Genomic DNA, 22,891 nt, shown 5'->3' on the forward strand with positions numbered 1-22,891 from the left:
ATGATCCCAGGCACTTGGTGTGCTCAGGTGAGTGTGACATGAGGATTACATCTAAACAAGGAGATTAAGCAGTGCCAAGGCTTGGTCAAAATTCTGCCATGGACTAACCAGGGGTCTTCCTAGAATGCTTCAGGAGTTAGCCCTGCCTGGGGATTAGCCTAGCCAGAGATTGGCAGCCTGAACCTCTGAACCTGTTCTGAAGTCTCCATTTAGTAATGTAGGTATGAGCAGCCAATGGCTGAGGGTCAGAGAACCAGCACTGGCATTGCTTTGTGTCACTGACATATTTTTAACTGTTTCTGTGTGGCTTTCAAACTGTGAGAAATGGAAACACAAATGCTTTACAGAACTGCAGCAGAACTGCAAAGCCTTGGCTTTGGAAAGGAGGGCAAGCAAGTGAGGAACACTGAGACAGCACAGTCAGATGGAATGAATTCCTTGGGGGGACTGCAGCAGGGAGAGGAGGAACAGTGAGCATGGTAAAAATATGGGAACAGCAGCTGCCATAGCTGTTTCTACAAGAGCAAAGCAGGTTGAGCAAATTGCCTTAGGAGCCTGCCCTGTGCCCAAATCCAAAGGGAAGAGCTAAGAAGACAGCTTTGCAGGGAAGTGTGGTACCTTGCAGACGGGTGAAGTTGGAGAGTCGTAGCTATTAGAGGGGCATTGGAGATTGAGCACTTCCAAAGCTGACAGCTGGAAGATGGGCTGAGGTGGATGCTGGGACCCAGAGAGATGTCCAACTTGTTTTCAGGTAATGGTGAATGCCAGACAGTGCAACAGCACAAATCTCACACCACAGAAAGACACAAACTGAGATAATTCTGATTCCAAATGTGAATCAGCTGAAGATAGAGATAAATGCCTAATAAAACCATATTTACACTGGCAAAGTGTGGGATCTCAGCACCTCAGGACTGAGGTGCCGAGTCACCAAGACCACCCTTGGGGGGCTCGGGAGTCCTGGAATGTTGCCAGAAGTGTCTGGTGGCTGGACTTTGATCCTACACAGGAGACGACACCTGTATGAGGATAGGAGGATTTCACTGGAGTGAATGGTGAAGGGATTAGTTAATTAGAGAGTGAAACACAGGGTTTAGGATTTCTGTACAGGGGGGTTTAGAGAAGTAAGATGGAGGAATTGGGGCGTGTCCTGTCCTCCTTCTTCTTCTTCTTCTCCTCCATCTTCTGTGGTGATGGTGGCACTTTGGGATTGGTCATTACTGAAAGTGCACTGGTCAATAAGGGTGAAAGGTATTGGGGAAAAATGATAAATATTGTACACGTAACTTTGGGTATAAAGATAGGTGACCGCCTGGAGGGGAGGGGAGTGTGCTCATGGCTGGCTGCTGAGCAGACCTCTGTCGGGCCGAGAGAAAATCTTTTAGATAAGCAATTAATAAACACCGAGACCGAGAAAAGAACTGAAGCCTCTTCTCGTCCTTTGAAACGCGGGCTGCCCCAAGGCCACCCCGAGCCTTTCCAGGCCATCCAAACAGCCGAAAATCGGACAGCAAAGTGTCAGTATGATTGTTGATTATTGTCTGCCATCCCAAAGGCAATAAATTCATCCCACAGCAAAGGTGATGACCGATATTTATTGCTGGCAAAGAAATCCTGACAGACAAGGTACAACAGCATCACAAAAGGATTTATCACAGTGCTGTTCCTCACCAGTGACCCTCCCTAGCAGCTGGAGCAATCATGCTAATCACACATCTTTTGCCACCATGGCATAGGCTCTGCTGAGGAAGTATTGTTGAAACAGAAAAAGCAAGGACTTTCATCTCATCTTGTTTTGAGCTGTAAGCTGAAGCACCAAGGGAAGGAAGAGTGTTCTTAACCCAGTGTGGGAAGAGCGTTTTTTAACCCAGTGGTGCACAGAGGTGCTCTCTGTGAATGGCATGTAGGTGAGATAACAGGAGCTGGGGCAGCTTTCAGCATGTGTGGGCTGTTCTGAGAAGTTAGTTACCAATCTCTACCAGGTGTCTTTTCACAAGATATCCTTGGTGAATGCTTTGCTCAGTGGCTCTTAGCCCAGCATAATTTTCACGGGAATGGCAAAAGTCAATTTTCTGCCACAGAGCAGTTTTCTGGCTGAATTTCAGTAGATCACTCTGGAACACAGAGACATTAAAGCTCTTCAGCAAATGGTTATGGGATTGTTTTCACATGGGCAAACAAGAATTTTCTCTCAACTAATTCTTGGAAATGCTCAAAGCATTCTAGCTGAAACTTCCAAAAACAATTCAGACTCAGCCAGACATCCAGCCTGAACAACTGAAGTTTGGCAAAGCTGTAAACAACTGGGCTTCATATGAGACTAGATTTTTAATGAAAAGTGTCAGGCAAACTCAGATAGGGCTTTGTTATCAGCTTGCTCTGCAGTATGTGCTCTCTGCTTATATCCCAGCCTAACATTTCATTTGGAAATCAATTGTCATGACTGTTCATTATAGTGTTTTGATATAGCATTTAATATCTGCTCACATTTATACTTCAAATTTTCATACATTGTGAATTACCGGTTGATTATATATATTTTACCAATAATAAAGCAAACCTTCAAACTAAGAGAAATCCATCAAGTGCCACCATTAACAGAGTTTCAGGTTATTGTCCAGATAAGAGAAATCTGTCAGATGAATAAAAGTATCTCATGGAAGACCTTGATTTTTACCAGCTTTTTCTTGACTTTAAGGAAAGGCTTGCAAAGAAAATTTAAGAGAAAACCACTGAAAATGTACCATCAAAATGTACCAACTAATGTTGATAAGACTGTTTATCAACAAATCCATTCCCTTCCTTCTGTGTTCTAAGAGAAGTATTTTTAAAGATGCTAAAAATAAAACCAGATGTTTTATTAAATAAATTAATATATTTTTGTTTGTAGTCAAAACATCAGAAGGGATGTCTTTTCTGACTTTCGCTATCTTATTCTTGGTTGATTTTGTGGTTTCTTAGAGAATACATAAAAAAGGACATGATCACAATCTGTGAGCTGACATAAACAGTACGTTCTCAGACATGCTCTAAGAAAATTCTAAATATTCCTTATTATTATTTCAGCCAAACTTGCCAAGATTTTTTTCTGTATTTGACCTGCAAATGATGCCTATTTTGGCAGCACTCAAAAAATATGTAAAAATAATATAATGTCTGCAGTTTGCGTTTTCCTGCCTGCAGTGCTCTATGACAGCATTTTTAAGATGAGCCAGTCTGACACTGCCAGGCTTTTGTGCAATGTCCTTGGGAATTTTGACCTATTAACTACAGCAGATTTTAATGCAAGCTGTTTCAGGCAGGCTGGTTTCCATGAAGAAAGTGTTTTGATTTGAGGGGTCACTCAGATGAAATGCCACTTGTCAGAGTTAGACACCAGATGATTGCACTGAACTGCAGGACAGAACTGAGAAGTTTTGCCTTCTTTGGGAAACCTGTGGAAAGGGAGTTGCACCAAAGAGAAAATGGATCCAGTATAACACAACAGTGCCTATATTAGATATTTCTTGAACTGTCAAATACTACATAATCCAATATCATCACCTGACACAGAAAACTGAGCTTCATTGCTTTCTTCACAGGATAGTGACACTGTATTATTTATTTGTATTGGCAGGTATGGTTTTCAGTGGTGTTTTGTGCTTGCTTAGGCTCTCTCTGTGCAGAGAAATGAAAATATGAGGTTAATACCAATATTCTCCAGCCATAAATTGGGTCCCATGGGCCCTAGAGAAGGGCTAGGACACCTTCACACTCCCTGTCAAGGCTCAAGGATGTGCTTTCCTCAGCCCCTGGTGTTACAGCTATGCAACCATCCTGCTGCTTGCCTCGTGTGGATTCCCACCACAGGGGGACTGGAGGCACAGCAATCTGATTAGAGCCTGCAGCTGAAATTATGCTGGGCAATTTCTTCTAGTAAACAATTCATTCTGCCTAAAAGAATGGGTTTGAGTACTCTGAAGCAGATTTGGGTCAAATTCAGCATAAAGTTGAAAAGAAACAAGACATGAAAATTGAATATATGAACTGCAGAAACAGCTCCTTTTCCTATTTCTGATATTTTTTCCCCACACTAAGATCACAAGAAGTCAAAGGTACTATAGGAGGGGAAGAAGAACAATTTAAAGAAACTTATTTCTCTGCCTTCTTTTACCAAAAGTCCCAATTTTCTGTCCAAGCCCAATAGTGCCTTAAATTCTTACAGTACAGAAACTGTTTTTGAAATTGTCTGTAGGATTCAAAAATGGGTATTTGAACAAAAATGTGTGGATTTTGGGTCACAGGGAGCCAACCACCTCTATCACTTTGCAAGTAGCTTTGGGTCTTCCCGAGTGCCAGCTCTTGCTCCATGAATATTTAAAGATTTCACACAAAGTTGGCTTTTCTTCTGTGAAGTGAAACAGTCAAAGTATTTTCCTGGGAGATGTTTTAATGTCTATATTGTAGTGAAAAGGTATTGTAACCTTTTCCTTTCTGGGTTGTTTTGATGGGTGTTTTTCATGATTCCAAACTCCGCCTTGTCATCCTGTCCTTTAAATTTTGATAGATGAGCCCCATAATAAAAGCAGTATTTTGAAGTCTAGTAAAATATTAAATGCAAACAAAAGCTAATGAATCTCACTGCAAATCCTAAAAAAAAACCCCAAAACAACCAGAAAACATAGCAAAACATAAATTTTTCTTTTTTTTTTTTTAACTCTGTCATCAATCAAAAAGGTACAGTTACACCATAAATAATTTTCCTGAGAATTTCTCTGGAGGACTAAGTGAGCAATGCCTCCTCCTCACTTTTCTTTGTCTCTCTCTCTCTCTTACATGTTTACTGCTTACCTGTCCTCCAGCTTCTTCTTTCTAACAGATATGGATGTTCAAGGACAGAACTGGGAGCACTGTATATGTTCATTCTTGCTCTCATGGAGGAAAACAGTCCTGCATTTGTGAATAGTTCCTTTTGTGGGTGGATCACTCAGTATTACTGAGTGCTTGATCATGATATGAAAACTCCTATGGACCAAGAAATCAAAGCCTGTTTGCTAGAGAATTATACATTAAGATGGATTAAATAACTTTTATGTTGGCTATAGGAACAAATATAATTAAAACAAAAATATAAGGTGACAACTAATGTAAAACATAAAATATCAGTTGACATACTACAGAGCTATATATGCAAAATTATTTTTATTCCCAGGCTCAGGTGCCTATTTTCTTAGGTTGTGAGAGAAGGAATGAAGGGGAAGAAGAGGAGCTGTTGCTGCACCATTCCCAGATGAGAGATGGGTGATGTGCTCCCCCAGCACACGGCCTGCCTGCAGCCCTGAGGCTGCTGCTCCACTGCAAGGACCCGTGAATATTGCACACTTGCTGAGCTGCACTGTGATGCAGGTAAAGGCACAAGGAAGCAGCATTTTCAGCCTCAGAGTGCCTTGAGACACAGTTGATGTTGGGGTGAACTGAAATGTTATCTGTCAGCTGTAGCTGTCAGCAAAAATATTAAAGGAATAGCAGCTGCATCATGCCACAAGCAGGGGAGTGGAGCAGCCGTAGCTCCAAAATAGATTTTAGAGTCAGACAAGAGTTTTCTTTTCATGAACTCCAGTAATAGTCAAGGACCATTTATTTTCTAAGCTGCTTTGAGCCAGTTGATAGTGCTACTGCTTTTAAAATGTTTTAAATGTTTGAGATGCAAGTAAAGAAGAGCTATTTAGAATAGGATGTACTGAAAGGTATGTTACTAAACCTTTAATTTGTAATTTTTCCTACTAATTGTTTTCTGCTTCTGTAGCTTTAAATTTGCCCTCACCATTTTCTAATGTAAGGTCTGATAAGCAATAAAACTGATATGACAGCAATAAACCTGATATGACAATAAAAAATCATAACTATATTTCTTAGCTGGAAGAAAAATTAATGGCTTAATATAGCTTCTGTAGCATTTATTATTCCTTTTCAGATAATTTAATGAATAAGATACTAAATTATCCTGAAGGTATTTATTAAAGAATAGCATCTTACAATCTTTTTGGATAGTCATTAAATAAAATAATAATAAGCAGTGGTCTCTTCAGGATCTTGAATTCCAAGATAAATGCAATAAAGATTGTGACAGTGTGTTATTGTTTACTGCTTGGAAGAACTTAGGCAACAGCAGAATATCGCTCTGATTTTTGAGCTGCTGCTAATGAAGTACAACCAGACAGGGCACAGTTGTTATGAGTCAGGAAATGTGGATGCTCCTGGACAGAGGCCAGGGGGGCTTAGACACACAGGGATGAGATGTATGTGCATCCTTTGGAGGAAATACACTGGGTTGTTTTGAAGCATCTCAAGCTGCCTGATCCAAGAAGCGCCCAAATGACCACCCAGAAAGGAGGTAATTGCTTCTCACTTTCTCAGGGTGCCTTGTTTTTATATCAGGAAAACAACAATGAAGTAGGCTGTCCAGGGGAGCTTAGAGATCAGATATTAGGTTCAGCCATGAGACAGAAGGCTCAAAATCCCGAGGGCTTACTTTGTTCTTTCACCATAAAAAGAAGAAAAAACAATTCCACAAAAACCCCCACCAATCCCACAACCCTAAATAATAAAAAAAACCCAAACAACACAACAACAGCAACAGCAAGAAAACACCAACCAACTAACCAAAAATGCCCCCTGATGTACTACAATTTGCTGTGAGACTTTAAACAAACCTTTTGAACTCATATTCTGCTATAGTATGGTATGAGTTTTTTGTAAGAGAATGGATGTTAACCCTGTGCACATGGGGACAAGCTCCACTCCCCATAATGACAAAGCATTTGCAGAAATGCTGCTACATTTCAGTACATGGTACATATGCAACTCTTTCCTTCTTCTGAGCATTCTAAACGTCATCACTGTGGGCCACTATTTTTTAAGTGAAATTAACTAGGATACTACTGATTTCTTTTCCTTTCCACACCTCTTTCTTGCATCTGAATATAACTGCCCCAGAAGACTGATTTTTTCACTCTTTTGGTAGGTGACTTTTCCTTATCTTCCTGCAACCCCTCCCTGTGTCATTCCCCAAAAGAAGACTACAGGTCTCACTCCTCTCCCAGCAGAGCAGGACATGCAGAGCCTTTTTCTGTGCTGGTAAACCCAGGATGTGGGTGGCTGCTTGGACTTGCACATTTCACACCTCTTTTTCAGGGGAGCCCTCACAAGCTCCCTTTCATGAAATTCAAGGAAGGGTCATTTATTAGCCCATTCTCCCCTCAATCTGAGAGGCTCACAACTGAACTAAGGAATTATTTCCAGACCTCCTGCTTTGGTCTGGGCTAGTTTTGAGGCCACCTGTGAGTTGTCACTGCTGTCACCATGGCAGGGCACAGTGTGACAGGCCCACGCTGCCCTCAGCTGTGTCCCAGCAGCCATGGCCTCTCCTGAGCAGTGGCACATCTGCAAGGGTGGGACTCTGCCCTGCTCCCAAACTCACTGTCCCCTCTGGTCACTGGCATCACCAAACACACAGATTCAAAATATCGAGAAAATCTTCCATAGTTGTTTTTCAGGGCACGTTAAAGCATCATGGCACCAGGTCATCTAGAGATCAGAGACTTCGACTTTCTTTAAGACATCAGAACTGCATTTTCTTCTAATTTTCTCTGGTTTTAATTAAAGCTGAGTGCCATGTAATGGCAGCTGAATTCCTTGGTAAGCCCTCATCAAAAATCCCAGTTGGCAAGAGTCCCTTGAGCTGCCACCATTGCTTTAACAAAGCAGGCACGACTGGAGACACTGCAGGAGCTTGCAGGAGACAGGCAGCACCACAGGACATTTCTGTTTTCCAGGTGCTCCCTCTTCCTCCCTCCCCACAGCCCCATAGTGGCTCCAGAGCTTCCAAACACCAGTTTAATTTGGGCAGTCACATTCAGCTCACTCCTTCTCTCAAAGGTTCTTTTTCCTTCAGGATTATTTTTTTCCCACTGGTCTCCTCCTTGTACTAGAGAGCTTGTCCTGAGCACTCCCAAAATAACAACAAGCTCACGAGCTGACAGCACCCCCTTTGCCCTGTGAATTACTTCTGGTACAACTGAACCTGAGGGAATGGTTTTGATTTTCCTGAAACATCTTAGTACTGACATTAGTTTGGTTTCTATTCTGGTTTGGTTTTGTTCCTGTTCTGGTCACATCCCTGGTCTTCCTCCTTCCCTTCTTTGCTGTGCTTTACCAGTATGGCTGGTTTATTGTGACCTACAACTAAGGGCACAGCTAAGCTTCCCTCCAGAGAGCTCCTCTAAAAATACATATTCTTGTCATGCAGACTAATTCAACTTCTATTCCTACTTCTCCCTGCAGAATCTGGTTTCTAAAGAGGGCTATTTAAGTCTTCTTATTCAAAGCTGTTAACATGATGTTCAACACTGCAACATCTCAGAGTGTCAAAGTCACTACTGTGTTTATTCTTGTAACATTCCAGGTTGTTATTAAAAGTGGAGAAGTAACTTGCTGAGAGTCACGCAGGGAGTCACTGATGTGAAAGTCAACAATTTAAGCAGCATTTCTCCTCCCTGGTATGACAACTATCACCTAACATTTCAAGGTAGCATTATTTTAAACAACAAAATTCAAATATTACGTGAATATTTTGGAGAGGGAAGCTGAATTTAGCAAAGATTTTCTGGTGAATAAGGACTCTATGACATGTGCTGCCAGTCTTACAGCCTTGCAGTTCAATCACACTCTCGCAGTGTTATTTAGACTTTGTTTACACAACTAGCGCTGGTGGTAAGTAAACTAACCCTCCCTGTGTGCAATTATGCTTGCCTTATTTCTAGACACTCACTGCTGTCCTGGAGGGATTTTTGGAGCTGACACCAACAGCCATTGTGGAATTGTTGCCATTCTACCAACTCCTTAACAAACTGTTACAAACTGTTGTGTTACTGTGAGTGCATTCACTGAACACTTCTGAAGATTACTCAGTTTATTTCTGCTTATTTTCCTAGGCTTCTTTTGTGCTAGGATGAGAAACTCATAACATTGTCTACAGCTCTCTACATATTTTTCTAGCACTCCATTAGTTCTCATGGGCCTGTATTGATAAAGGTTGTGCGGCTGATAGTGATACAGGACAGGGGCTGGAAACTTGTATCACTGCAGGGAGTTTGTTTTCTTGGAATGAGGCAGCTGTGCCCCTATCACAGAGAGAGAGGGCTCTGAACAGCTCCTCCCAGGCCCCCAAGCACTGCAGCAGTACAATCCTCTTGAGTAATTTCTGTAAATTTTCATTTGCAAATGGATGGAATTCTGCATCAAAGATACTTACATGGCACTCCCACCATGGTTCTAATAAAAAGCTGTTCCAAAATAATTTGAGGTTTTAGAATATGTTCTCTGAAAGCAAAGGAAAATCAATTCAGGCATTTTTTCTTTCCAACCCACTAGCTACTTTTGAAACCTCTACCCATATGGATTCAAGGCAGGGTAGTTAAAGATGTTTACCTGGAAATTGTTGATTAAGAGCTTTAGAGTTTAGCTTTAAAACACTCAACTTCCTGGCCTCCTGCTAAAGCATTTCTTGTCTGTCCTAGGCTGTTCTGGTGTCTTTCAGAGCATGAGCTCTTCTTCCTAAACCTCACTACGTTTCTCACTACATTAACCCCACTGAAGTTTATGTCGGTATTTTTTTATTAAAAAGGCTGCAAGGATTTATATGACCAGTGTGTGTGCACCAGCTCCTCCAGTTCCTCTCTGCAGCCAATGCTAAGTTTGCTCCAGACAAGTACAATGGGATCTGAGACCTCTGTACACCACCAACTGCAATAATTCCCTCTCCTTTTTCCCTCCATATGCACAGATGATGACAATACTCTAGTTAAAGTTTCAGTTTTAGGAACATCATTTATCTACAGAGAAGACCACCTGTCTTCAGTGGTTATTCTTATTAGGTATAAGACATCCTGTATGGAAAGACTGACTGCCACATCCCTTTGAGTGTCACAAGCCCTCTGCTTTGTCCTTGTTTCATGCTACAATCGTCACTAACAGGTAAATTTAGATGCTTCCACAAGTTGGGCTTTTTTAAATGAGCCTAAGCTAGTCAGGCTAACCAGAACTCCTTCTAGGAATCCTGTTTGCCATATGTGCATCATGCTCTGCTCCTGATTAGGATACAATTGGAAAGAGATGTTCAGCGAGAAAAGGAAACTCAGCAGTGGAAACAGTCTCCAGACTTTCCTTCCTCAAAAGCAGCATCTCTGTTATCCTTTCTTATACACTTGCTTTTTTATTACTTACATTTTCCATGCAGCTTATTGGACTACCTGGAGACAATATACTTAACATTTTTCAGAATTGTTTTTGCAGAAAGACGGCACCTCAGCTGTGCCTAAATCTAAATGTTTGCCTTTCAAACAGAATGTAGCAGGCAGAAGGAAAGGAAGAGGGTGTGCACTCTGAAAGCTGGAGTAAACTAAGATAAAACATTACATACAAGACTTTTTGTCCTTATTATTCCTATTTTAGGACATAAGACATCAAACAAAACAAAATCAAACAAAAAACCCCAAACAAACAAACAAAACTTACTACAAGTGGGCTTTTTGCAATTTTGAAAGTGTCAAAGACCTGTGATTTGTTACCATCAAGCCATCTGTTGTTCAGTGTATTCTGTATTTTGATATACTGATTATCATTTCTTTCAAAATATTCCATAGCCAGCCATGTCCAAAACTTTCTGATCCAAAGATCACAAAGATGAGAGATTTTAGAATATTTATAAATTAAAAATACTCAAGATCTATGAAAATTATCAAAGCCCTCTGCAACCTGAGTCCAGAGTCTGGAGATGGTTCCACTTTGAGAGAGACTGGATGATTTCTGCAGCTCCTCCCACCCGAGTCATGGCTCTGTAAATAAGTGGCAGAGGATACGCTGCTGTGACCCTGCCTTTTACTATTTGCACTCTGGTGCCTTTTGTGCCTGGGATTCCATCCTCTGTTTCATGCCCCTGGAGCAGCAGTGGTTCCACACTGAGGCAGCTGCCTCAGGACAGAGGCTCCCCTGGCACTCAGGAGCCACGTGTGTCCCTCTGGGCACAGGGACATTTGTGCTGCGCTGGGTTTGACATGCCTCAGGACATCAGCATGGCACCATCCCTCCCTGCCTTCTCCTGCCCAGAGTCAAGAGCTGGAACGTATTATTTTCTCTAAAGAATTTTATCAGACTGAGGAACTGAAATCCTTATCTACTGGAATAAAATGTCTGTTTCTTTTCATTACAGAAATGCTTGTTGAAAAATAAAAGGAGAAATAACACACTATAGAAGAACTACTGCAGCCTTTACCTTAGATTCAAGAGGCTTTGCAATTAGAGATGGTGAGACAAGTGAGATTTTCAGGATAAGTATGAATGACAGACACAGGAATAGAGTAACTTCAGCATGAGAAATATATACTTAATTAATTTTTAGCCAGGCCAACACTAAACCAGTCATCATTAACCACATGTTCTTTCCCACCCTTTTGTTTATGCCCATGCTTATGGCTTTTAAAGGGTTATTTTTTGAACAATCTGGATTATATATTTTAAAAGTAAGAATGTTCTTAGGGCCACATAACTAGATAGTGTGAGATTTTATGAATACCCTTTCTACTGTGTTCACCACTTTGAACTTGAGGATAAATTGTGTATGTTTTTTTCAGTGTATATTTGTTGTCACAGTAACTGTAGTTTTCCCAATAAATGGAAATTGCATCGTTTCCTTAGCATTCAGGTTATTGCACTGAAATAGCACCATGAACTCACCATTACTTCTCCCTTCCTGTTGTCAAGTTAGATCTCATTTAGTTGCAGGAGCAGGCACTAAAACAGGTTAGTTTAGATTTGTGTGCATTAGAAAGCTGAAGCAAGTCTGCCTAGCTGCATTACATCCTATGACTCATGCCTGTGTGGGAAAGACCTTATTTTCACAGAGATCTCTTAGATAAACAAGGCAAGTTGGCAGCAATTCGATTACACTGATGCAAGCAGTCTCTGCTTTCTGTTGCATTCATTTCCTTTATATTTTCTGAAAAACACAAGCAGGCTGATAAACTCCAGTAAGAATTCTTCTACCAAGGACACATGAGCTTTCATTTTCAATTACTTTTTTTTATAATAGGAACAGCCTTAAACCCAGTTTCTAAAAAAAAAAACAACCTGTTCTGTTACTGCAATAAAATCAATTTTTTATCAGTTGGGTTTTTTCAAACTTTGTTAGCGAAGCTGTAGCTCTTGCTGTCGACAACCATAACACACTAGTCAGTTAGATACCTCCCTCCCACAAACACACAAGCCTCTAAATACTGGATTTAGAGGATTTCAGATAGAAAATGGATTTAGATTCCAAAATATCACTTTTACATACGGGCTTGAACAGATTTTTGACCTGCATAAATCAGAAAACATTGCACTCTTTGTCACCATTTCCCCGAAAAGGAAAAGTGAAGAAAGTAACCATTACTGTATTGTAGAGCTCTAAAAGTGTGTAAATCAAACAAGTTTAGTGCAAATTCATCGAGGTTTCTGCTCTCGTTTTGAAACCCCACCAGTTTATACCTGAATGACTTTGGCCACATCCTAGATAATTCAGATTTTAATTGTCATTTTATCAGCTTTGAAATGAAACTCACTTGGACTAAGTGCAGCAGTCTTTCAGATTCACACCCCCCTTTGCCTCTGTCAGCACACAGCAACCAGGGTTGTCCATTTAAGGGAAAAAGTACAAGCTCCAGCCTATTTCCCTGTGCTCTGGATGTGTTTGTCCCACTCCTTCAGCAAAGCTTTCTGTTGTGCCAAAAAGCACTTCCTTCCTTGCAAAAATCATGCACACATGACCACATACACTGCCATTTCTGATGATGGTTTAATTTATCTTTTAATTGTATTTTCTCTGTATTTCTGTGTGTGTAAAATATTGTGAAGGCTGCCACAATCTATGTAATCTTACAGATCACCTTTACAGCTACAATTTGCATGCTTTGCTTTTAGAAAAGTTTTAGAGAGATAATCCAGACAAAGCAGAATGAGAATCGCAGGGCCAAGCCATCTTGAATTAAAAAAAAAAAAAAAAAAACCAAACAATAAAATACAGCTGTCCCAACCTAGGAAGATTTTCTATTTGCACTTGTATTAGGACTTATTTTATTATGATGCTGAGAATAAAAAGTAATATAGAAAGTACAGATTATCTGCAGAAGCAGGTATAGTAGGTGCACAGACCCAAAATAAAAGGGAAAATCTAATCAAGTGTCATGAAACGTAGGATTTTCACAAATACATGAGGCATCACACATTTTCAACACGATCAGAGACTCCCACTGTCTCTTGTGAACAGAACACTGGCACAATTGTTTCTGCCTTCACCTCAAAGCATAACTGCAGGACCATGTTACAAGTTCTAGTGTCACTAGCTTGGTACAAACACTGGCTACTAAGTAGAAAAAGAGAGGATAAAAAAACATAATGTTTTATGAATTGATTGTCTTCTCTGTTATCCAGTATGCTCCAAAATGAAGAAAAGCCTGTTGTCCCTAAATAATTACCAATATTCTGTATAAAATTAGGAAACGACTTTCAGTAGAAAACAACAAGAGAAAGGAGAACAGAAAAGGCTAAAAATGAAAACTGCCACAAGCTGAAAAGTTTAGACATTTGAGCTGCTTGTAAAGAAGTATTTAAACATCTCATACAATAGGATATCCTTATTTTATCTTTCTCGTTTTCAGTTCTTATCCTAGGTTTTATACACTAAATATTTTGGTGAAATGGAAAGTATGAATAGATGGAGTTTCTTCTCATTTGTAATGTTGTTTTGTCTGTCTTCTTCACAAATATTCACTTTATTTTTCCAATTGTCATTTTAGATATGTAGAAGGACAAAACCCCTGACCAAAATTCAGTTTATACATTTAAATAGCAGGGAAACCTGCAACAACAGACCTTGAGAAAGGAAGAAACAGGAAATTGAAAGAAAAGTAAAATGTCTCTTAGAAAAAAAAATATTTGTACAGGAATAGAGATGATCTCTTTTGTTAAATGCTCTTGAGGGAACTGGAAATGTATCTGCTAATTCCTGAATACTAAAACTTGATCTCATTCAATTCAAAGGAAATCTCAGTCTGAATTCAGTGGCATAAACCTGACCTTTGACTGGCACAGCTCTGAGGCACATTCTTAATTTCTGCCTGGAGGTACCTGAACTCAGTTAGATAAGATTACCAAAAGCCTTAAATTAACCATGTGTGGAATGTCTGCCAGCAGAAAGATCCTGTATCAGGAGGAGTTTCACTGATACACCTCTATCAATAGGAAGCTTTTATTGTGGAAATGGCTTTAGTGGTGAAATTGTAACCCAGAGGAGCAAAACAGGGCATACCAGCAAAACAGAGATTTCCTAATATTCTAATGCTTAGTCCATAGGCTGCTTCCAGGAAGCACATCCATTTTTTCAGGAATCCTACCTTGGCTGACCCAACTCTATCAATATGAATGTTTAGTCTTTCCATTTTGTCGGGTGTGACAGTGAAAGGCACTACAGAAAACTCAGAAGTCCTGAGGTGTCATCAAGCTCACTAAAACCAGTAGCATGAAGGATGTACCAGTAAACACCAGAGCCAAAGGTCAATCATCTACCACATAAGAGCAGGAGGAGCTCAGGAAAATTGAAGCATATGTAAGGAGGGACAGAACAGTGCTGAGATTTGGAGATGAATTTCAACTCTTTGAATTTGGTGTTAAAAATAATCAGATCCTCTATAGGGAGACTAAAAGACTCAGGTGATGAAAACACTCAGTCAAGATGGTGACTCTAGCTGTGACTAGATTAGCTAAAATTATAACAAAATTAATGTAATAATTAAATAATAATAATAATAATACATAATAACCATAACTATGAAAACATTATCATAAAATCAAAAAAGCCACCAACATATTCTGGAAGTGGATTCAGATTGGAAGGAGTCTTTAGCACCATGAAAGGCACCATCCATTCCGCAGTTATGTAAATATAAACAAAATCAAAATAATGCATGAGGGAGAAAATAAATGAGTATGGTATGTCTACTTGTCTCCCACAAAAATGTGTATCACCAAAACATAAATTACTTTTGATTTGATATAAAATCGACCTTGGTTTCACTGTAGTCATTAGAAGAATTGGCTATCTTTCAAATATGAAACCATCTGTTGAATAGCCACATTACATATTCCAGATTTGATTGGAAAATCCCAGAGCCTCTTTGTGGACACCTGTTCAAAAGAGTAATTTTAGCCTCCTCCTCCATTTTGAAGTGGGAAGGAAGACAGATGTATGGAAAACCACAAGTCCATGTGTTAGAGTTTGAAGTTGCTACTAGACTGTTCAGATGTCACTTCATTTGACAGTTATCAAGTTAATAATTTGAGGGAAGTTGTAAAACCACACATTAAACTGAGCAAAAACTAAACCAAAAAGGGAGTCAATATTACCATAGCATTTTCCCAGATTTTGCCATCCCTACATTTTCAGAAGGTCAAATTTGTCATTTCTCCGCAGTTTAATTTGCCAGATATTTCATTAAAGAGAAGAGGCAGTAATTTTCACTCTAATGTCAAGATGACAAAGACTGTACAAATCATATTGTCTCAGATTTATTTCTCACTGTGTAGCCTTCTTATGAAAAAAATAACTTTCTCAGGATATGTTCTTATTAAAAAGTAATTCCAAAGTTTCCTTTTGAGACTTAGATTTAGGATCCCATAGTGCTTTAGTAATTCCACAATAATGATTATCACATTAAATGATAGCTGCCAAAAAGTGCTTTAGTGTACCCCTTGCTATGAAAAAAATGTACACTCTGTTAATTTTTCCTTTTAAGAATTTTTTTCCATCCTAATACTTAACTTATTTTATCATTTCACAAGCAGTTACATTCTCAGTCACCAAGTACAAGTTGCTTCAGAGTATTTTAATTCCATCCAATCCATCCAGTGCTAAGATGTGGTATTGATGTCATTTATGTAGTATGCAGGGATGCAACAAGAATTATTTAGCTAAAGCAAGACATTCTCATCTCCCTGAGGCAGTCCCAGTGTCCACAGACTGTGTCAAACACCACAGACACTCAGCACAGACTCAGTTAGTTCATTCCTTCTTTAGGACAAATATTTTTCATCTGAGACAATTCTACATAAATCTGTGAACAGGGTTTTAGCACAGGGTAAGTGCATTCTTTAAATCTCTGCCTCCATAACCAAATTCATATTGCATATGAACTTACAATCAGTCTCTTAACAATTCATGCGCACTAGATTTTTTTGCTTGCAGAAAACAGCTTTAAAAGAGGTGGCAGGGAGGAGCGGAATTCACTCTCCAATGGATCAAACAGTTTTTGTCAGTTAAGACAAAGTAAATCACACTAAGCAATTCCTTCCCCTAAATTACATGACCACTGTGGGGCCATGGGATATGCATTTCCAACAACAAGCAGGCTTCCATCCTGCTGCCAGGGTAAAACAATCATCTGAGAACTGGCTTCTCATTTATGATTTTGCTGATAGAAACATTCACTTTACCAACAATGACCCAGCTCAAGCACAGTTAGGTACAATGAACATAAGGTCAGTCCTTAGGACAGTTGTATTATTCTGCTAATCAAAGCAGCAGAAATTAATATTCATCCTATGTAAATAAGCACAAGAACCAAGAGTGGCTGTCACAAAGGCAGTATGAAAGGCACCAGGTGTGTCCTAAAAGTTTGCAAGAAAACAAAAAAGTACAAATGCGCTGGGCCACAAACTATTTGGTTAATTCTGTTACTGAAAGGCTGCTTCCTTTTATTTCTCACACAGGTTGTCACTGCTTTTAATAGCTACTGGACTATCACTGGTCAGAGATGATATGTATTCTATTATTAAATGTTGATTTGTCTTCTGTGTGCATGTAAGCAGAGATAAACAAGATACACGTCAAAATCTATGCACATTTTTTCTTATTACTACTGGCTAGTTCATTTTGCTTGTTCTCAGAACTGCAAAAATTATTTAAGCAATGCTTTTCTATCATGAAAACATAAAAAAATCTCTAAAACTTTTATTCCAGCTTTCATCTATTGACATTTCCAAATAATTCAGAAGATTGTTCAAAGAAGGAAAGAGACAATAGACATTAGAAAAGATAATTTTTGTTAAAAAAGACACTAGAAAATAAAAGTTATTGTGAAAAAAATAAAAACAACAGAGTGGTTAACTCAGTCTTACCTGTCAGCAACACGGACCTAGGAATATATCCTTTACACTGCAAGATCACAGTAGCCTGTCCCACAGCACTGCCACAGGAGTTGAATGATCCAACTCAGGAGATCACAAAGACAGAAACTTTTCCCACTTTTCGGGGTCTACCAGCAGTTGAAGTAACGAAGGAAACAAGGTAGAGAGCAGAAGACCAGAGCTGCTTCTTGCAGAAATCCCAGGCAGGAGAAGCAGGAGGTATACTCTGTCTGTGTCTCACCCAGACTTTTGTTTAAAAGTTTTTTCAACTGTTGCTAGGTGGTGTTAGGCTTTGGCAGTTCAATTCTCAGATTGTATTTCCCCTCTTCTGGTCTCTTCACACAGTGTTACAGCAATGACTTTGTTGAGCTCAGCTCGCTTGTGCTATATTTAACCAGTGTTCTCAGCAAGTCAAGCCTGTCAACAGCTGAGAAGTTTAGAGCAGGCTTTGCTGAGTTCCTCAGCTGCTGAATTATCAGTGGATGTTGCACTGCACAGCCCAGCTACTACATTCACTGAAAGATTGTGGGGAAACTGTCAAATCCTTTTAAGGGCTTCCAGTGACTTCACAGGAGTAATTACTATTTAAAGCACTAAGTACAAGATGTGTATTTAGGCATATATTTTAGACTGCTAGAGAAAGAATACTTGTGTTCGCTGCAGATGAGTTCAATTATTTATACAGTGAGAATTTTCCTAGGACAAGTAGGAAGTTTATAATTTGAAAGGTATGCACTTCACTTGAGGAAAAATTACACGTGGGAAGAACTTTTTGCAGCATAATTTCTTACAGAGTTTAAATATACTAAGATGACATGGAGAAATTAATGAAGGCTTAGGGTGGAAAGTTTTCACTGTGATATTTATTCCAAAGACAACCTTCTTCTCCCAGACCAAGAGCATTCCTATACTGTCTCTCAGTGAAGAAAAGGAAAGCCACACAAATCACAATTGGTTTGACAGGAGTATTCAGAACACATTACTCCAGGGCTGTGTGCATTCTGATGTATCCACACTTGCTTCTGGATCTAATTACTATTCCTAATTCTAAGCCACAAGTCTGTTAATCAACAGACCAGCAGTAACATCAGACAGCTTTCAGATTCAGTTAGATTTCAGCCCACGAACTGTCATGATATCAAGACTCAAAGATGTTGCAGATCTCAGATTCTAGAACAAGGTTCTACCAGCTCATGGCATAAGAGCCTCTGAAAATGTCTCTGGCAAGGAAAATTCCCTACCCAAACAACTCTGTTCTCATCTGAGCAGTACTTCAGAGTTAAATGCAGAAAGAGCCTCCTTTGGAAGGCTTTTCTCTAGTGATGGTCTGAGGTATTGATCTAGGGCTAGGTGAAGAGGCAGGGAAGAAAGAAGATGAGGAAAAAAAGCAAAATTATGCTAAAAAATTCACTTGTGGATATTTATACATGAGGACACACCAACCTTGCAGAGCAAAAAAAATATTCAAGCAGGTCATAACAGCACCCTGCAGTGATGCTGGGTCTCTGTGCAAGCGGTAGGATGGGGAGTGAAAAGATATCACACTGTGGCAGTTTCAACATGCAGGACCATAATTGGCCACAAGGATATGAGATACCAGAGGGTGAGTACAAGCCCTCACAGGAAGCAGCTGTGGGATGAGCTGTAGCCTGGTGCTCTAACCCTGTCTCTGGAATGACTTCTGCTTGATCTGTGTCATTATCTAAACAAGCAAGGAACAATGAAAAAATACTTTCATTCCCAAGTTGCTCATAAAGAGAAAATGAAGTAAATATTAGGTATTACGTCAAGTAACTGATATTAAGACATTGATGACACATTTATGAAAGTCCCAAACACTACCATCATGTCAAATATATTTTGTTTTGGAGACCAAGTAATAATCACTAATTTCCATTTGCATTTCAATATTTGACTTGGACAGAATAGTTAGAACGTATAAAAAAATGGGAAAACTTCTGGTTTTCAAAAACAGTTATTTGGAAGATTATTTTAGAGACAAATAATATATTGGCATAAAATTTGCTGGTATACATGCTTCCACTTTGAACTGAAGTGAGATACAGATATCCGCATTCTAAAATGAATCTCTAACTTAGTTCCCTCCTAAAATTGGGGTGCTCCAACCAGATGTATAACTTTTGGACTATTCTGGCTTTAAATTCTTGCTCAAAGTGCAGTACTAACAGCACTTTATTCATTCAAGTATAATAAATCAGGCAAACAAAACAATTAACTTGGCTTATAGATCTCAAAAAAACCCAAGCTATTCTCAACATTTCTCTCCCATTAGTTCCTGGCACATTCACTGAGTGGAAAACAATACAACTTCTTAGGAGGCATTCTCTGCTGCCAGCCCTTGTGGGTGAGTCTCAACAGTGACCTGCTGGTGCGAGTCTGCTTATTCTTGTACACTTGCAAACTCACTCCCCAGCTGTGCACCATGGATATAATCCTCCAAGACCAGAGGAGTTTCAGAAAAAAAAAAATAGGTAAAATAGAATAGATTAGGTTTTACGAGTGAGAAAATATATAAAGATTGTATGGGAAAAGGTGTAATTAATCAGAAATACTGGAAGGGTAACATTTTTAACTTTGTGCAGTATGAAAATGGTTCTCATCTAAATGTTTCCCCTACTGAATGATGGAAAAAATAATTACAAATAGGTTGTGGAGGGTGGGAAATAAAAGGAAAAACCTTGAAGGAGACTTTTTAGGTTGGCATCATATGTTAGGTCCTAATGTCAATAAAGACCATCAACCAAAGTCTTAGCGACATTCTCCAACTAAGTCTAAAGAGAAACTTTCTTTTAATTTCTGATCATTATGTTCTCTCTTAGTCAAGCAACCAAGATAATGGAGTCCAAAGTAAATAATTCTGAGAAAATTTGTAATGGAAGCCAAATATCTCAGTATTATTTCAATCAAGCAACCAAAGGCCAGAGCAATGCAAAAAAAGGGAACAAAATGTGGCACTAGAGAGAGAAGAGCAGCAGCAAGACTTGTTGCCATTTTCAAAGATAATGTTAATCTCAAATACAGATGAGGGCCTGTCACTGTTCACACAATCATATTTCTTTGTACTTGCATTGCTAGAAAATGAAAGAAAAGTTTTTATGATATGAGCTGTTCTAGAGAAATTCCAGGCTTGAGGCAGAAATTACTGGCAGAAAATCTATGGTTTTTATGGCGAAGATCAAAACAGATGTCTTCTTCTGACCTTACTGGATTCTCTTGACCTTAAAATGTATGCCTGTAAATAAGATTTTTCTGGAACACATACAATAGTATTACTATGTACTTTTTACCTCAGCCATCCATCACTTTGATGTACAAGTATATCTCATTCTCTTAGCCATAAAGGCATTCAGAGATACAGCCTACTACCTTTGTCCTTTTGAAATATTTTACATCAGCCTTAACTTCACCAATATACTGGGGAAAAATCTATGTGAATAGACTTAGAGTTTCTTAACTGTATGTCCTGGTATAATTCTGTGTGAGCAACCACTGTGAGTTCTTCATTAAGCTGCTCCTTAAAATGCATTGAAATAATCAATATTTTAGTTTCTAGCAAATTATTTTTTCATTTGCTTGAAAGGTAATGCACCACAATTTTGTGATAACCTGCTTTCATACTTATTGCTCACTTCCATAGATCTCTATTATTTTACACTATGCTACTGCTTTTAGCTTTGCTTTGGCTTTACAGTATAACTTGTGCTTCTTTACAGTTTGTTGGAAGGGAAGGTGTTGAATCATGTTTTGATTAATAAGATCTTGGCTACACCCCCTCAAGTCTGTATTTTGGGAGAGATAGGTATTGATTTTTTCAGTTTTCCAGATATTATTGTCACCTTACAAAAGCCGATGTTGCCTTTTAGCTGTTAGGTCTGCTATATTTTCATTTCAGCCCCTACTTTTTTATAACCAAAGAAAGAAACATATTTCTGCATTTAGTTCATAGATTCAGTTTAGTTGTCTATTGTATTATCCTGCCAAAAAGATCCCCACCACAGTCACAAACCTCCAGGAACACTTGGAATGTTATAGTATTTTCTGTAATAGTTTTGCATGCTTTATCAGTGAAACAAAGCCAGGGTGTCTTTCATTTGAATTCTTCATATGCTGTCTTGATCTATATATTGTCTTCAAGAAACATTTTTTCTTTTTTAGAAGTTACAATCTTAATGAAAGCAATATATTAAAAGATGTCTATTTCGGTTATTTTATATTTATTTTTCCATTGTACAAAGAAAAATATTGCCATCCCATAAGGTGTCTTCAAATGAAGTGAGGTGCAGATCAAATATGGGGCAATTAGATATACAGCCACATCAAGAACATCAGATGACCCATGGGACTTAGGCACAACCCTGTCTCCAAAAAGGACCAAAAAAATAGTGCTAACTTTAGAATAATTTGAAAACGTTTGAACACTTCTGAACCAAAGCACCAGAACCTGGCTCTCACTACAGCTGGGTCAAATGGAGACAGTAGGAAGCATCAGTGTGTAGGACAGTGTCAAATCAGACCTCTGGAAATGGAGTAAATCATCTTATTAGCTTCACTGCCACACCCCAGGAGTGGTATGCAACTTGCCCAAAAAGTAAGATAAAAATGACCTGAAAACGGACTGTTTGCTTTTAAGGCCAGAATAAACTATTTTCATACGCTAATAGAGTCTCCTACATAGAAAAGATTGTGGAATTTTCTTCATGCAGAACAGCAAGTTGCAGCAAATTAAAGCACACCTTTGAGAAAGATTACATAAATCAAACATGGATAATTTGCCACAGTGATGTATAAGTCCAAGAGTAAATCATACTTCCTGTTTCAAGCAATCCCAACCTTTGCAATCTATTTCCAGTTTGATCTCAGCTGGCTTAAGCTCCTAGACCATGACGGTTAGTCAGTGGCCTTCAACATCTCGCAATTTGTTCAATTCTAAATAAGTTTCTGTGGTTATTAAAAACCTTGAAGAGGAAATCTCTTTACTAGCCCCTCCCCGACCCCCCCTCCTCATACAAATTAATAATTTTCAAATGAAATGAAGAATTCTGAGGTGAAACACAGCAGTGTGTGCAAACTAACAACATTATACAGTAAACGCGTAAACTAGGAGCAAAGAGTATTTTCTCCAAACAAAACAGATCACCTGAATTTATTATCAAAGCCGTGGCACCCAAGGGCCAGCTCCCCAGGAAGGATGGCTCTGTCCTTGGCAGCAGCTGATGGATGCGCAGCTCTGCTCTGCCATCCCCAAGAGCACAGTGCCACCTACCAGCGGCAGGGCTAACTCATCACGGGCCGCGGGACAGCACGGTGAGAGGGAGCTCTGTTCCTTTCACCCAATCCTGCACCATCCCTTCCTTCCTTCCTTGGTCTTCTGCGGGCTAGGGGGAGGATTTTTCCCCTGCACATCCCCAGATTGCAGCTGTGTTTCCTATAAAACGCTGGCTTCTGCCATCCACTCAATGCCATGCACATGGTTCACTACGAGCTGAGACCGGTCACATCCTACTGCAATTGAGACACTGTAAGCCAACCCTCATTCATTAGTGCTTCTCCAGATTTTACTGACAGGAGCCTAAACTCATTATTACCTAATCTGTGGATCTGGAGGACTTGAACT

At 39.3% G+C, this 22,891-nt stretch overlaps 1 protein-coding gene across 7 annotated transcripts in view; it reads right to left on the reverse strand.

The window, feature by feature from the left end:
* Positions 1-22,482, reverse strand: part of FILIP1 (filamin A interacting protein 1) — a 108,139-nt gene extending 85,657 nt beyond the window's left edge. For 4 of the 7 annotated variants that reach the window (XM_064707408.1, XM_064707407.1, XM_064707412.1 and 1 more), the window contains exon 1: positions 17,248-17,666. The gene's annotated coding sequence lies outside the window, so the exon portion shown is untranslated. Of the gene's footprint in view, positions 1-17,247; positions 17,667-22,414 lie in introns of those variants that run through there. The other 3 variants (XM_064707409.1, XM_064707411.1, XM_064707410.1) reach the window with 3 other exon arrangements.
* Between the last annotated feature and the right edge of the window lie 409 nt (positions 22,483-22,891).

Source organism: Zonotrichia leucophrys, chromosome 3 (assembly GCF_028769735.1).
Source record: "Zonotrichia leucophrys gambelii isolate GWCS_2022_RI chromosome 3, RI_Zleu_2.0, whole genome shotgun sequence".
Classification (NCBI taxonomy): Eukaryota; Metazoa; Chordata; class Aves; order Passeriformes; family Passerellidae; genus Zonotrichia; species Zonotrichia leucophrys.